This window comes from Chiroxiphia lanceolata, chromosome 6 (genome assembly GCF_009829145.1).
Source record: "Chiroxiphia lanceolata isolate bChiLan1 chromosome 6, bChiLan1.pri, whole genome shotgun sequence".
NCBI lineage: Eukaryota > Metazoa > Chordata > Aves > Passeriformes > Pipridae > Chiroxiphia > Chiroxiphia lanceolata.
In genome coordinates this window covers 16,131,783-16,146,199 of record NC_045642.1, presented here as the reverse complement: position 1 = coordinate 16,146,199, position 14,417 = coordinate 16,131,783, and the positions used below count along the sequence as shown (strand labels likewise).

The following is a 14,417-nucleotide window of genomic DNA, read 5'->3' as shown; positions in this document are numbered from 1 at the left end:
AGTGCATTTACCTCACGGTGATATGGCAAAGCTCTTTCTTGGTTTGGGTTGGTTTTTTGTTTGTACTTCATAGCTGTCAGGAACCTGAGTGCTGCTTTTGCATGAAACTCAAGTGTAAGCACATACCATCTAACCTGAGGCTGAGATGACAAAGTTTAGGCCTCAGTGTGTTTCTGGAGAAACCCTCTCCTACACAGATTTATGGATGCAGCCATAGGTTTTCCAGCTAAGAGCAGAAAGTGAGGTGGGATGAATGGAGGCCTAATTGTATTTCTGAAATTAAATACAAGCTTCTAAAATATCTAAAAAGCATGGGTGAATCTTTCTGATGTAGGTGAAGAAGTGTCAGTTGACATATGTCTTCTCATCACTATCTCTCTGACAGTTTATGCTTAAAAGAATTCAGCTTTCTTTACAGGTGAGCAAATTTTGCTCCTAGTGTTTACGTTGCTTTGGAAGATAGGATAGGCATTGCTAAAGCACTGAAACACTTCGAAGTGAAGACTTTGTCTCAGGATATAATGCTTATTTATAGCTATTGCATAGCTACATCAACCAAAAATGTTGTGCCTTGTGATACACCTGATTTCAGGGTCCTAAATGTCCTCAGGAGAGCTAATAAGCTTGCTTGTTTTTCTCATTTAAATGAGAAAGCATGATGAAGCAAACAGATTTGATACTTCACTCTCCCTTGTTGTACGCAGTTGTATTTTATTAAAAATACACAGTTGTACAATTGCAGTACAATGTCTGTATTGTAGACTTAGAAAGAATGGTAGGGGTGGTTGTGATATGATGTCCAAATACCATTTCAGCATGTGATTTTTCTAGCAAAATTGCTTTAAAACAGAACAAAAAAACTATCCCTTTGTTTCTGTGGAATATAAGGGCCATGACCATCTCTGGAAAGACTAGCGTTCTTCAGAGTTTAAGTGAACTCCCCTCCAAAACGGGAAGTCAGCTTCATGGTCTTTTTGCAATGGTGGTGTACTCAGGGGTTCATTGAAAGCCTTTTTTAGCATGCTGCAGACTGCCTGCTTTTCTGTCTTTGTTGCTTTATATTTTATTAGAGCTTAAGTGATCTTTAATCTCAAGCATCCAAACCCTTTGCTATGGCAGGACTGTTGAGGGTAGCTACCTGAATGTAATGAATAAACTCAGCATGAAGTGGAAATTACCGTGTAGATAAGGCCTAGGGAAATTGGATTTAAATGCAGAAAGCAGTAAAATGTAATCTCCCAAGAGATCTGAAAGGAAATCTGATTGCACTGGCTGATTTGGAGAGGAAACACTGATTTTCACTGATCTAGTTTATTCAGCTTTTATTTATCCTACGTGTCACCATACAATCATTGTATCTATAACTGCAGCACTGGGGAAAAAAGATATGTAAATGTTCTTTGTTGATAAAACCCCATATATAAACCCCTATGTGCCTGCAAGTTCTTCATTACAGCCCTGTCCCTCAGCAAAAGCCACACAGTGGCTGTTATGTTGATTGGTTAAACACACTGAAATGTTCCTCTTGGAGTGCCCAGCACTAGAGACTATCTCACTTCTTGCTCACTTTTCACTTGTAATTTAAAATAGGAAATTACAGGCCTGTTCTTCAGTACAGTGCAAAGGAAAGTGTTGGTAGAGATCTTGCAGGCAGCCTGAGATGCTGGTGTTTTTTCCCACTCAGGTCACCCTGGAGGACCAACAATGGCTACCCCCTCATCTGTAATTCCTTTGTTATCGTAACTCCTTGATTAACCCTTAAGCAGATTAATGCCTTTCACCTTCACTCTGGTCTGGTACCTGAGTTTGGGACACAAAAAGCCTTGTGCAAAATATGTCTGGTGATGCTGACTGGCAGGGCTGCTGTAAAAGGAACTGAGGAGGAGAATGGCTGCTTTCTCTGTACTGCTCTAGGTTGAGCATGCCCTTATTGTTATTTCTGGATGTGCTGATTCAGCACGGCAGTGGTGCGTAATATATACAAAATATGAGTGGCTACATATGTCAGATTAAAAAGTAAACAAGCCAGAGTGTGTCCTCCCATGTGTATTTATAGCTCACTGACATCATCAGGAGCTACATAGATCTGAATGCAAATTCAGCCTGTGCAGTAAGTGGAGGAAAATGTTCCTAAAGCCAAAGCAGCAGAGACTGCATCTCATACATTTCAGTGAACATCATTTGTAATTGTCTTTATACATACCCTACTTACATTGTATATCTAACCTCAGTGATTAGTGCCTGTTAGGTATAAATGTGGTGACAAGCTGTACCTTTCTGTAGTTGCTTAAGAGTTACAAATAGGCATGACTGAGTAGTTGAAGGACATTGAATTAAACATGCTTGAATTAATAGGATAATGATTGGTGCTCCTCAGAGCTATAAAATAAACACTATCTGAAGCTCTATGCTATGTGGCAACCAGGTTGAGCCATGGGGTTGCTGGAATTATTCTGAAATGACTCAACTTTGTTTTTAAGTGAGAGAGATAATCCTAAGAAAGCTCTCTACGTAGGCTCCTTGTGCAGTTAACATTTTAAACACCCCTTTGGCTTGTTGTTATGACTTCAAAGATACTCTAAAGCCTTTGTTAAATTGATCATTAACTCTGCAATGTTATAATTAGACATTTGAACTTGGCTGCATTCAAAAAGAAAATGCAAGAATGAAAATCCTAACCAGCGTTGTTTCTCTGCAGCTCATCAGCATGGTCAGAGAAGGATTAAAGTTCCATAGGAGTTAAAAAGCAATGGGGATTGAAGGAATTAACCAGCCTTACAGGAGGGATAGGGAGCCATTAATCCACAAAGTTTTTCTTTGAAAGTATGGAGTGAGAATAATGTCAGGAACCTGAAACGGGTTACTGCCGGAGATTTAAATTTAAGCTCATAAACCATTTTGATGGGAATGCTGGGGTCGAAGCATGAGTTGGGGAAACCTTAAGTTTCCAGCCCAGCAATTGAACACGTTACACCAGTCAGTTGTGCCGCCACTGACCTATTCCGAGTCTGCAAAACCAGCAGAGGAAGCACCGTGAGGCGGCTTTAAACAATAGCAACGGGCCCGAGCAGCGGCTGGGAAGATTGAGGGTTGGATGCTGCAGTTAAAGTTTATGAGGTCTGGGGCTGGGAGAAGCTCGGTCCTACGTCTCCCACTTTCTTTCCTCAGTCTCTCCTGATGGAGTCGAGACAACAGCTGGTAGCTACTATAAGCGCGGCTGCAGAGTGGATGGGAAAACCTGTCTCCATAGTAACAGAGCAGGCATTGCATGTGCTGCTCCTGCTCGATCTTGGGAGTAGCTGGCTAAAGACATCTGGTCGGTGTAGCCAATTCTCAGGGGAAATTAGCTCATTTCATCTGATAGTAACCACAGAAACTTTTGAATTGGTTTAATAGTATGATGCTGAACATGAGATAGAACCAACTGGTTCAGCAGTTTCGAAAGTCAAAGATTATCTAAGTACTGTAAGATAAATATTTTTGTAAGGAAGACTATTGCTTGTGCTCATTACCCCACCCCCTGCTCTTCCCCATGGTGATGTTTCTGTCTAATAAGAGGTGATTCTTCAGTGTAGGGTGGGTTTTAGGAATTTAAAGACAGTTTTCTTCTTTCTAAATATTTATTTCTTTTGCTTTCAAGAGCTCTTTTTATTATACAGTGGACCTTCTAAGCCTTTCATCATAGTGAAGCTCTATGTAGTGTGAGATAATGTCTGTGTTAACATACTATGGCTTGTACTCTAGGAAGTTCACTCCCCACCCCCTAAATCTTTAGTCAATTAACTCAACTGTTTTCAAAAGGAATATTCTGAACAGTTATATAGTTACAAATAAATCTCAAAATAACTGGTTGTGTGTCGAAGTCTTGAGCTATTTAGCATCAATTAAATAAATTACAGATCGTAATTTTGCATACAATACAGGAAAATTCCCAGTTGATTTTTGCAGAACAAATTCTGCGTCCAATACGCAGACACTATGCTGAGCATACGGCAGTTGGGCATGCTGTCGTTTTTTTCCCCTTTACTATAAAATTTATCAGCTCATACTATCTGTGTAATATTCAGAAATTTGGAGGAAATTGAAGAATGGAAACTTTTTTTTTCCATTTACACGTTAGGACATCATTGTGTATTTTTTATATGCCAATAAATGAATTTAGTGGATGATAGCTTTTCTGTGAGAATAATGCACGCAGAAAAGTGTCTTTGAAGAGACCCAGGAGGAATATCCTAAATGTGTGAGGCACAAATAAATGCTCGATCTTACATCACCCACCACCCACTACTGACACTTACTCCTGGTTACCAATATGTGAACTCAGTGGGTTGTTGTGACCGTCATGAACTAGAAAATGAAAATGTGTGGACATGTCTGAATTGTATGTCTCCCTTCATGGAAGACCAGCAGAACTGTCAGTCTCTGAGAAGCCCTACCCTTGATTTCTGTTTGACCATGTGGGGTTGAACGTGAGAAGTGTGTTCAGCTCTACTGGACAACAGGAATAAATGATTATATGGAGAATAAGATTTGCTAGCTGCCATAGTTCTTAAGAAAGAGCAGGGAGATCTAAAGGTCTTAGTAGAAATCTGAGAAATGTTTATAATAAACAAAGGGGCCTGAGCTCCCTAAACCAAGTCAGACAAGTGCAGCAGATGTTCAAGGACCCCAGGTGGGTTATATGGAGGTTAATAAACCAGATGAGCTGCAATCAGTTAATGAAAGAAGTTTAATCAATCTGAGTTGATTCAAAAAGTGACTACCTGATGAATGCATGTACCTTATTGAATGGGAATTCATTGTTTTGCTTTCTCTGCTGAGCTCAGGCTCTAATGAACCAAGAGTTATGTCTCTCTGTGGAATTATACCATAGAAACTAGGTGTTAGAGTTTCCACACCCCCAAGCTTTTCTGTCCTACACAGAAACAGTCATTTAATTTGAGGTAGCATGTGGGTGGGTGGTGGTAAAGAGGGCATGGAGGAAGTCTTTCCTGTTTCACTCTTGACTTCATATTGAGTTTCATGGCAAATGAACTGTCCTTGAAACTGGAAAATAAACCTCTTGGTTTCATTGTTTAAAATTTCTTTCTGAAAGTGATTTGCATTTAGTCATTTGTTTTTTGGTAAACATAGGCTACAGGAGTCAATAAGAAAAATTCTACTTAGAGAAAAATGATATTATTATAAAAAGACTTAGGATGCTAGGGTGCTTTGGGGGTCTTAAGGTAAGTGGTTGTTTGCCTTTGTATGTTTTGTTTGCTTGTTTGTTTTTATGAAACTGAATGGCTTTGATTGAAACTTGCAATAGTCTTCCTGAAGCTGGATGTTGATAAAAATTAGAGAATTCCACTGAGTGTGATTGTTAACATGAAATCTCAGGTTATAAAGAGGGTACTTCTTTTTTGCTTTCCTTACTTTCACAACACTTTCACAAAGTTTAAATCTCCTCTGATATGCCTGGCCTTCTGATCTGTCCAGATCAATTAGTGGATTTGGGAGTTTTGAGAGGGAAACTGGAGGTAGACAAGGTAATCACATGGACCTCTCTAGGGATATCAGCCCAAAAATAGAAATTCCCCACCATCTCTGTCAGGTGAGAACTGATAGAAAATTTCCTCTGCTCTTTATACCATTGCTCCAAGCTGAGTTCAAAGCAGTTCTTCCAGGCTGACTATGAGGTTTTTTTCTGCAACTTTTAGCTGTCTGTTAGTTAAGTTAGGTAGTATAAGCCAGTCATATAGGAAAAGGATAGGTACTGCTGAAAGCATAGCTGCTTACATCTTAAGGTGCCTAGGATACTTGATATGGATTTCCCCTTGTATGTCCCTATTTCTCTCCATTAACTATAGAAAAAGGCATGCATTTTTGCCCCATTCAAGTACTTGGAGTTTTTACTCTCTATGAAGTCACTTTCTAGCCAAGTAGCTAATACTAATTTAGTTAATAATCAGTATTAAGATTAATATTGTTTGTATAATTGTTTGGTAGTTATGGACATGCTTGGCAATACATCACCTGTGGTCACAGAGGTTTTTAACAGTTTATCTGGTGTTTGGAATAGGTACAATTGCATTTTTGATGCCTTGCTGCATGCTGGCTTTTGTTTGTGTTTTCCTTTCATGAAGCATAGCTTGTTGATCAGGTGGCTAGGTACTTAGATATGCAGTGTAAGAGTGTAATCTTCCCTTTTCAACAGGTAGGTTCAGCTGTGCTTGTTTGTTATGGATAGCAGCTTCCATTGACTTGGATGGGGATATTCAAGAATAAAGTGCTGTAGAGTTGAAAAGGTGTCAGAAATCAGGTCTGTCTGATGTAGCATGGACATCTTAGTGTTAAAGTCTCAGGCTGAAGTCTAATCCAAATGAAACAAAATGTCAGAAGTATTCTTCCTGCCAAAACTCTGAATAGCTTCTTTTATCATTGAGTCCTATGATTGTGTTGGCTCACAGGCAGAGTTGCACAATGTACTGAGCAGCAGTAAGAGGTACAACCTGAGCAAAAGAAGAGCTTCTCTGCTCTGAAAGAGGAATAAGTACTTCAGTGGGGTCCCTTTGAGCCTGAATTCTGACTGAATTATCTTTGTATTTATTTTAACAGTAGAACAAGTTGAAGGTTGAAAAAAACCACCCTGCTTTCCCTACTTTAAAGAGTAGAAAGAACTACACAACATGAAGTTAAAAGGAGCTCCTCAAATGTTGTTAAGGATTCCAAAAGTAGTCTTTAATTGCTGCCAAAACTAATGCGGCTGAAATTTCTGTGGAAAACATCAGTGCAGTAGCTATTTTATATACAAATAACTCTAGTCTGCGATAGATTCCCCCTACCCAAGCTTGTTCACTCTGTTCTCCATTGGCATTGTGCTGAGAACTGATTGCTTATTCTACAGCCACCAGTTTACTACCTTTATAAAGCTAAAAAGTAATTGAATTCAATGAAGAGAGAATCTCACAGCCTGCAAATAATTAAAAAAATGTTTAAAAAGAGTGCATTATAGTGTTGTTCAGAGTAGTTTAGCACCTGAGATAAGCAGATTTCATTTCTTCCTAGCATGAAATATTCATTAATATTACTCACATTTGTGAAACCACAGATAGTATTATGAGTTTCTACCACTTTTTGAGCACCCTAAAGCATGCTGTTTAAATAGACACAATGTTTCTGGCTTTAACAGTGTACCATTTGGGACAAATAATATGGTTCATGATAAGAGAATTGTCTGATGTAACCTGATAGGGGCAGATTTCTAATTAGGAAAGCTTTATTGATGGACTTATTAAAAATGTGCATTCATGTCATCAGCTTTGGTATCCCAAGTGCAATAGCTTATAAATATTCAAATACCCAGTTATAGAGCACAGCTTTACCATACTTTCATGTCTAATGGGTTTTCTTTGGCCATCCAGCTGATGAGGAAATTGTACACAAAACAGTCCCTTATGTGCTTTTGTAGTGTAATGTAATTGTTATTAATTACACCCTGAACAAGTACTAGTGATTGACACTTCCGTCTAAAGTTAAATATACAATGTGTTGTGTGTTGGGGAAAGGGGAAACACAAGGTTGTCATTAAAGCCATTTTTGTCAGAGCTGGAAATAGGACGCAGAACCAAGCATGGCAGGCCCACTTGTTTTATCCACTGAGAAGGAACTCAGCAAAAGGGTGAGTTTGGTTTTGCTGCCTTGCTCTCTTCAGCAGGGCAGGACAGGCATTTGACCTTGATTTCCATGTTTTAGCCACTTCTAGTGATGCTTTAAGAAAACTGGAAAAACTACCCAAACTGAACTGCAGTTTAAGTAACCTCTTCCTCCTGTAAGTTCTGTAAGGTTGGCTAAAACCTTTGACATTCGATCATTTCTAGAGATCTTGGCCACTTGAGATACTGTTTTGTAACTTAAATTCTTTACATGCACTATTCACGTGTCCGTATTTGGTGGCTGTGCATCAGGACTCCCTTTTTTCCTCTCCTGCTCAATCATAGACACACTGAGAAAACATTACTTTAAAAGAACATTGTATAGTGGAAAAAACCTTATCACCTCTCAGTAATGGCGTGATGCAAAGAATGTCACATGTTTCAGTTATTTGTCACATAGAGTAGTGGTTTGCACTGTGGGTTAGTAAACACTAAGGCTGAGTATCTTTAAAGCAAGGAGTCACCTTTCTTTAATGTAGCCTTTTGTTTCACTTCTGTTAAGACAACTGGTACAAGTGTCAGTTCTTACTAGTTCCCCTGTTGTTGAACAAATCTTTTTGTGTGGGATGAGTGTTGTTGGTTCCAGTGGGTAATCTTGGCTCTCTGATTTGGCAGTGAGACCTTTGATGTCAAGACTAGACTTAAAGGTTTTTTGTGAATATCACATCTAAAAGAATGGGATCTTGAGGGGCTTAAACAAAACATACCAGAACCAACTTTTTAAAACAGTGAGTATTGAAAACTGCAGAGAAGGTATAAAGAGAAGGCTAAAACATTGGATGATCTTTTGACACGAAAAAGAAAACCCTCAAAACTAAAAAGTTTTTATAATTATGGACAGAATTCATCTAACTGTGGAATAAGACTGACATTTGCTTTATTACATAAGGTATTGGGAAAAATTCTTTGGAACTTGGGTTTGCTAGTTTAAGCAACAGTAAATCTCAGATCAAAGAGAAGGGCCTAGGAAATTCAACTATTCCTAGAGAAAATCCTTCCATGAATCACCTGGGAGTATAGCTCACATAAAGAGCAAATATACCTCAAGCTTTTGAAAAATGAGCACAATAAGTAATGCAATAATACGAGGTTCTGCTCTACTGCTACCAGTTGGATGACATCCGTTGCCCAATGTTTCAGCACAGAAAAGACTCATCTGTGTCTCTAAACCATGCTCCTTGTGCCCATCCCTTTAAGTTGCAGTTGCTTTTTCCTCTTCAAGTACTGCTTTAAAGAGGAATTCTTCTGGTCAGGTGACTTTTACTTGCTACATCAGCTGCCTGCTAGACTGTGCATTGTTGCAGTGTCTTAGTTTATTCTTGACATGTCCTAGGCATTACTTTTACAAGGTTCCTCCTTTTCCAAAGTGTTTTGCAGCACAGTGTTACTGAATTCTGCCAAATATCATTTTGTTGGTTTTGTTTTTTTTTTTTAATTCATTCCATATAATGCCCATTAGTTTCCTGAGGTATTTGATGTCTTGAAGCTCAGACCAGCTGCCACTGAGAAGGGCATAGCTTTTTAAAGTATTTTTTTCTTCCAGCAATGAATAGTGCACTTGTCCTTTATTTGTAAAGGGAGCAGAGGAAAGGTGATAGTGAGGGAAGGGAGTTTCACAGAGCTGGAGTTCTCCTTTCGTAACTTTGAATTCTGCAAAGAGCTGCCTCTGCACTATTTATTTATGTTGGACCCAAAACTGATAGAAACATGAATTCAAGTAAAAATATAAGTCTTTGCACATAACGGTAGCTTGGTTAATGGGGTATGCGACTTCAGAGAGATCTGGCTTATATCTTAATTTTGCAAATGTAAGTTTAGTTTGGTCCATTTGGAACACTATCAAAGCTCTAGGGAGAGTTTGCACTGAGTTAATCATGTGCTTTGGTTGGTATAAATTAGGTTCCCGTTTTGGTATGCTGTAATCCTGATGTGCTGAATGATAGCCACAACTGTTTAATGCTCAATGATTGGAGCGGGCGCAGGAAATTGGCACCAGCAGGAAGCTACTTGCTTTCAGTATGTGAAATGTATTTGCCACTTAGCTGAAAATGCTGACTTTGTTGCCTTCAGTTACGTTTATTTTGCATGTCAAATAATTCTTCTATCCTCCTTCACAAATTTTAGAGGCAACTGTAAAATGCTGACTGACTGGGCTGTGTACATATGGCATCTGAGAGGTTTTTTATTAGCTTAAACTAGCACATGTGTTTTCCTGTGAGGAGTATTAAGTGCCTGCACTACAGGTTTAGTGTGTGACTGTTTTTGCAGCTGTGTGGAAGAGCGTGATGCGTATTCCCTGGAGCAGGCCTGGGACGGAGCTCAAGTATGTTGAGGCAAAAGCAGGTTGTGTTTATGGGAGCATCAAACAGAAATATGGCACTTGAACCCCTATCAACACTGAGCCTGATAGTGGCATCTGAGCGGCTGTCACCCAGGTGTGTGAAAGGAATGCCCTGCCTCTAACAGCAGAGGATTTTGTTTCAGAACTTGATGGCTTTATACTGGAACTCTGTCGTGGCAGTCTGGAAAAAAAAGAAAGTTTTCTTTTCTCCTTTAGTTATCTGGAGGGGGTTGAAACCAGTGTTAGTTCACTTGAAATTTAGTTCTTGTTAAAACTGTTATTGTAGAGCATTTGTTGCTCAGGCCAGAAGTCTTACTTTTAGAGGATCAATTTTAAAAGGGTGCTGCTTCTAGAAAAAGAGGATATCATGATTATATGTAGAATTACTAATATCCTGCTTTTGGTGACCTCTCACTCTTCTGGAAATATCCTACTTCTGGGGCACATATCGCCTCCCAGAGAGTCCCATACAGCTGAAAACCACATAGAGGAGCAGGAAGACTAGAGCTGAGAAGCCTGAAGCAAGGCTGTCTAGCACACAGTACCATTCTATAACTCACTTCTTGGAGGGAGGGCCAGGGCCTGGGGAAGGTATTTTGCCTGCACAAGAGAGGTAAGAATTTAGAACTTCATCAGACAGAGCTTCTCTTCTGTATCGGCTTTTGCAGAAATGAGTTGTTGAAAATAGCCCATAATAGCTCATGGAATTTAGATGGGGGGACCTCATGATGTCACTGTGCATATCCAGCTGTACTTCCATTCTCAGTGCTACTATCTTGTTGTCTTGGAGCATTCATGTGGGAGAAGATGGCGAGTAATGGGTTTCTCTGATTTGGAATGGAGATAAAGACTGCATGTGGTTTTCTCAAAGCTTTGTGAGAAACCTGTAGCTAAGTAAGAAAGCTCTGATCTCACCTGTCTTTTCAGTCTTCTTGACTCCTGCCTACCAAGGGAATGAAGAGGAACATTGCTGCAGCTCACGGGCATGTTTGCTCTTTGTTTGGACTCTGGATAGTGCCCTTAAGCTGAGAAATCTTTGGAAGGTCAGTGTCTGTGGGTAAGGTTGAGATGACATATGATGATCTGCAGTGCTGTCAGATTCAAAGGAATGAGATGCTCAAAGAACTAGAAGAGCTGTGGTTTACTGCAGAGTGGAAATGTAGGTATCTTTGAAAAGTTGGTGACTGTAGATGGGGAGAAAAAACAGCAAAAACTGGAAGATTAATTTAATTAAAACCTATTTTCTTACAGTCTTTGTTTTGCAAGTTTCTGGAGAGAAAAATGTGGATCCTGTATTTTGTACTTGATAATGAAAAAGTATTTCCTTTCATGTCTTAAATTTACAGATTGTTCTGAAGACATACATCTTGTGTTTAAAAACTCTACATTGAAAAGAAAAAAAAAGCCACTAAAATTTAAACACGAGATGAAACCTGGCTGCAGTTAGTGTAAAATATGACTGTTGAAAAAGACCATTTTTCTAATAAAATAAAAAAAGATGAGTAAGGAGGGAAAATGAATATTATATTTTCCACTTTTCAAAACCACTGGAACAAAAAACATTTTTTCATCAATGCTCTTTCTAATTTCTGTATTAAAATGTGTTGTTACTTCCTGGCTGCTTTCACAATGTGTCCTCAAGCAAAAAGAAAAGTATATTAATAGGTCTGAAACCACTAGATTTCAAGTGTTACTGTCGTCAAGTTGTATAGTAGGTGACCAGAACTTACCATTACATCTTAAAAATGCCATCCACCCTTACATTCCCATTTAAATATACTGCAGGTTAAGCTGGGGAGATCACGGCCAGATTATTCCTTTTGTGTGGCTCTGCTTACAGATAAGAGATATTGTGCAATCTTTTATTTTCTCTCAGAAAGAAGTAGTGTTGTAAAGCGACAGTCTAAGGGTATAGAAGATACAGTTTGCTGGATGACACAGTAGCTTTTATTGAGCTTCATTTGTAGCTTGAAAACAACAGGCATACAGTCTCTTTCTGAGGTCCCTCAATAAATTCCATGTTAGCTGTGGAGCAAAGGGAAGGCTTATGAAATGCTTGGTGTAGGACATGTTGGATATGAAGTAGCTTTTTAAAAAAGGAGTGAGGAAGCTTATTTAATAAAAAGCATGCAACAGATACTTGGCAAGATAAAAATACTCAGATCAAGGAAAGTAACCACTGTGTAAATAGTGTATTATGAGAAGTTCTCTATAACATAAAAATACAGGCTGCTTGGCTTACAGATTTTTTTTTTTTAATGGTCTGTGGCAGTTCCTTTCTTCTCATATTAACATATTGTATGTACTAATGAATGAGTTTGCATATTTGTGAACTGTGTGTATGTGTGACTCATCTTAAGTGTAGGTGAATATTTTCTTTGAATTCAGTGAGATATAAAATTAAGCATATGCAGCACTGGGTAGAAGCCAGAGGATTTTTCACTTTGAAGGAGAGAGTCGTGAATGAATTCCTTCCAGAGACTTTTATGAAGCCCTGAATAAGAGGTTCATTAAATAAACAGAAAGGAGTAGGGATTTTTAATCATTTTTGCATCAGTGTTAGCATGTTGACACTTCCCTTCTCTTGCCAAATACTTTGAGTTTGAAGCCTAGTTCTTGAGCATACTTTGTGATGGGGGAGAACTCCACACTAAAAGCAGTGCCATAAACTAAATGTGCAAGCCCAGCTTAATTCACGTCTGTAAATTCCTGGTGGATATCATCAGCACCTAAGTTCAAAAGCTGAAGACAACTGCGTTATGAAGAGACTTGTGCAGGGGTGATGGTGTGGAAAGTTGTTCTAGTGCAGCCATGCTCGATGACTGTGCCTTCACATGCAAAGTTACACCACTGACATCTGAGGCCTTTTGAGGCTGGTGGAAAAATTTCAACTGCCAGCATTTGGATTTGGCTGAAACCTCTAGTGAGAAGAGAGCTAAGGAAATCAATGAAAGGCTTGTTAAATGCACCTAAGGGAGATAGGTGCCTGACTCCTATTGAGATTCAAACAGATTTACTTGCTTGGAGCCTTTGGAAAAATCTTGACCTAAAATTGCAGGTCTACAGTATTCTTTAATGGTTCCACTGCAATTGTTCTGTGCTCTCACACCGATTAAGGGGAAATAGAAACACTTCAGTACAAACAACTGTTCTAACTGTCTCCTGGTAAGAATCCGTTTCTTTCAGAGCATGAACACTTATGGAAACATTATTTTGTCTTAATTAAAAACATTAATAAGTGAACTTTAATGATGTCCAGTAACTTCTTGGGATTAATTAGGGGCCTCTGAAGATAGAAATGTAATACAGATACCATGTTTTTTGTTTTCTGTTACCTGTTTAATTATTTGGTGCCAAATATGCCAGATAAAGAATTTTAGCAAATGATACTACGTTTTTGAAAGAAACACTTAAGTGTTCTGGCTTTAAACGTTTTTTAGGAACTTGCCATGATTTGTCTTCCTTTGAAAAGATGTAATTTACAAGATCTTTGGAAGTGAGGAGATTAAGTAGGGGGAGAAAAATCTCCAGTCCTTAATAGCGCTTCTGGGACTTGCTGTTGCTCAGTAAGTGTTTATATATATGAGAAACCATTTGTCTTTTTATTTTTGATCTGTACTTCATCAAGTTGGAATTTTTACTTTATTGAGCTGGTGCCTGTCTCTATCTGTTTTCCTAGACCATCTGATTTTGCTGTTCTGTGTATCTTAGAAAGCATAGTACAGCTTTCAGGAAAAAATCCTGCCTTTCTCAACAGAACAAAGAGGGACCTCTATACAAAGTAGGTGAGATTAGAAGAAACAGTTGCCTTTACTGCTGTTAATTTGCATATCCTGCTCAAGCTATACAGAAGTGCTGTCTGAAGCATTTTGCAAGCTCTGATTTGTCAGGTGAACAGTGTGCTGAGAAGTGGGCTTCACCTCTCTCTGAACTACTGTGTAGCCTGTAGTGGTTCAGTTTTTGCATACTGCCCTTTCAGTGTAAATGCAACCAATTGCCACAAAGATGATTGGAGGGCTGGAGCACCTCTCCTATGAAGACAGACTGAGAGAGCTGGGATTGTTCAGCATGGAGAAGAGAGGGCTCAAGAGACACCTTATGGCACCTTCCAGTACCTGAAGAGGGGCTACAAGAAAACTGGAGAGGGACCTTTTAGAAGGACATGTAGTGACAGGACAAGGGGGAATGGCTTAAACTTAAAGAGAGCGAGTTTAGATTAGATATCAGGAAGAAATTGTTTACTGCAAGGGTGGTGAGACACTGGCACAGGTTGCCCAGAGCAGTTGTGGATTCCTCATTTATAGAAGTGTTCAGGGCTAGGTTGGATGGGGCTTTGAGCAACCTGATCTAGTGGAAGGTTCCCTGCTTATGGGAGGGGGTTT

At 39.1% G+C, this 14,417-nt stretch overlaps 1 protein-coding gene across 2 annotated transcripts in view; it reads left to right on the top strand.

The window, feature by feature from the left end:
- The window catches only part of KCNQ1 (potassium voltage-gated channel subfamily Q member 1), a 340,214-nt gene that overhangs the window by 66,179 nt on the left and 259,618 nt on the right, over positions 1–14,417 (top strand). The gene's annotated exons all lie outside the window — the stretch shown is intronic.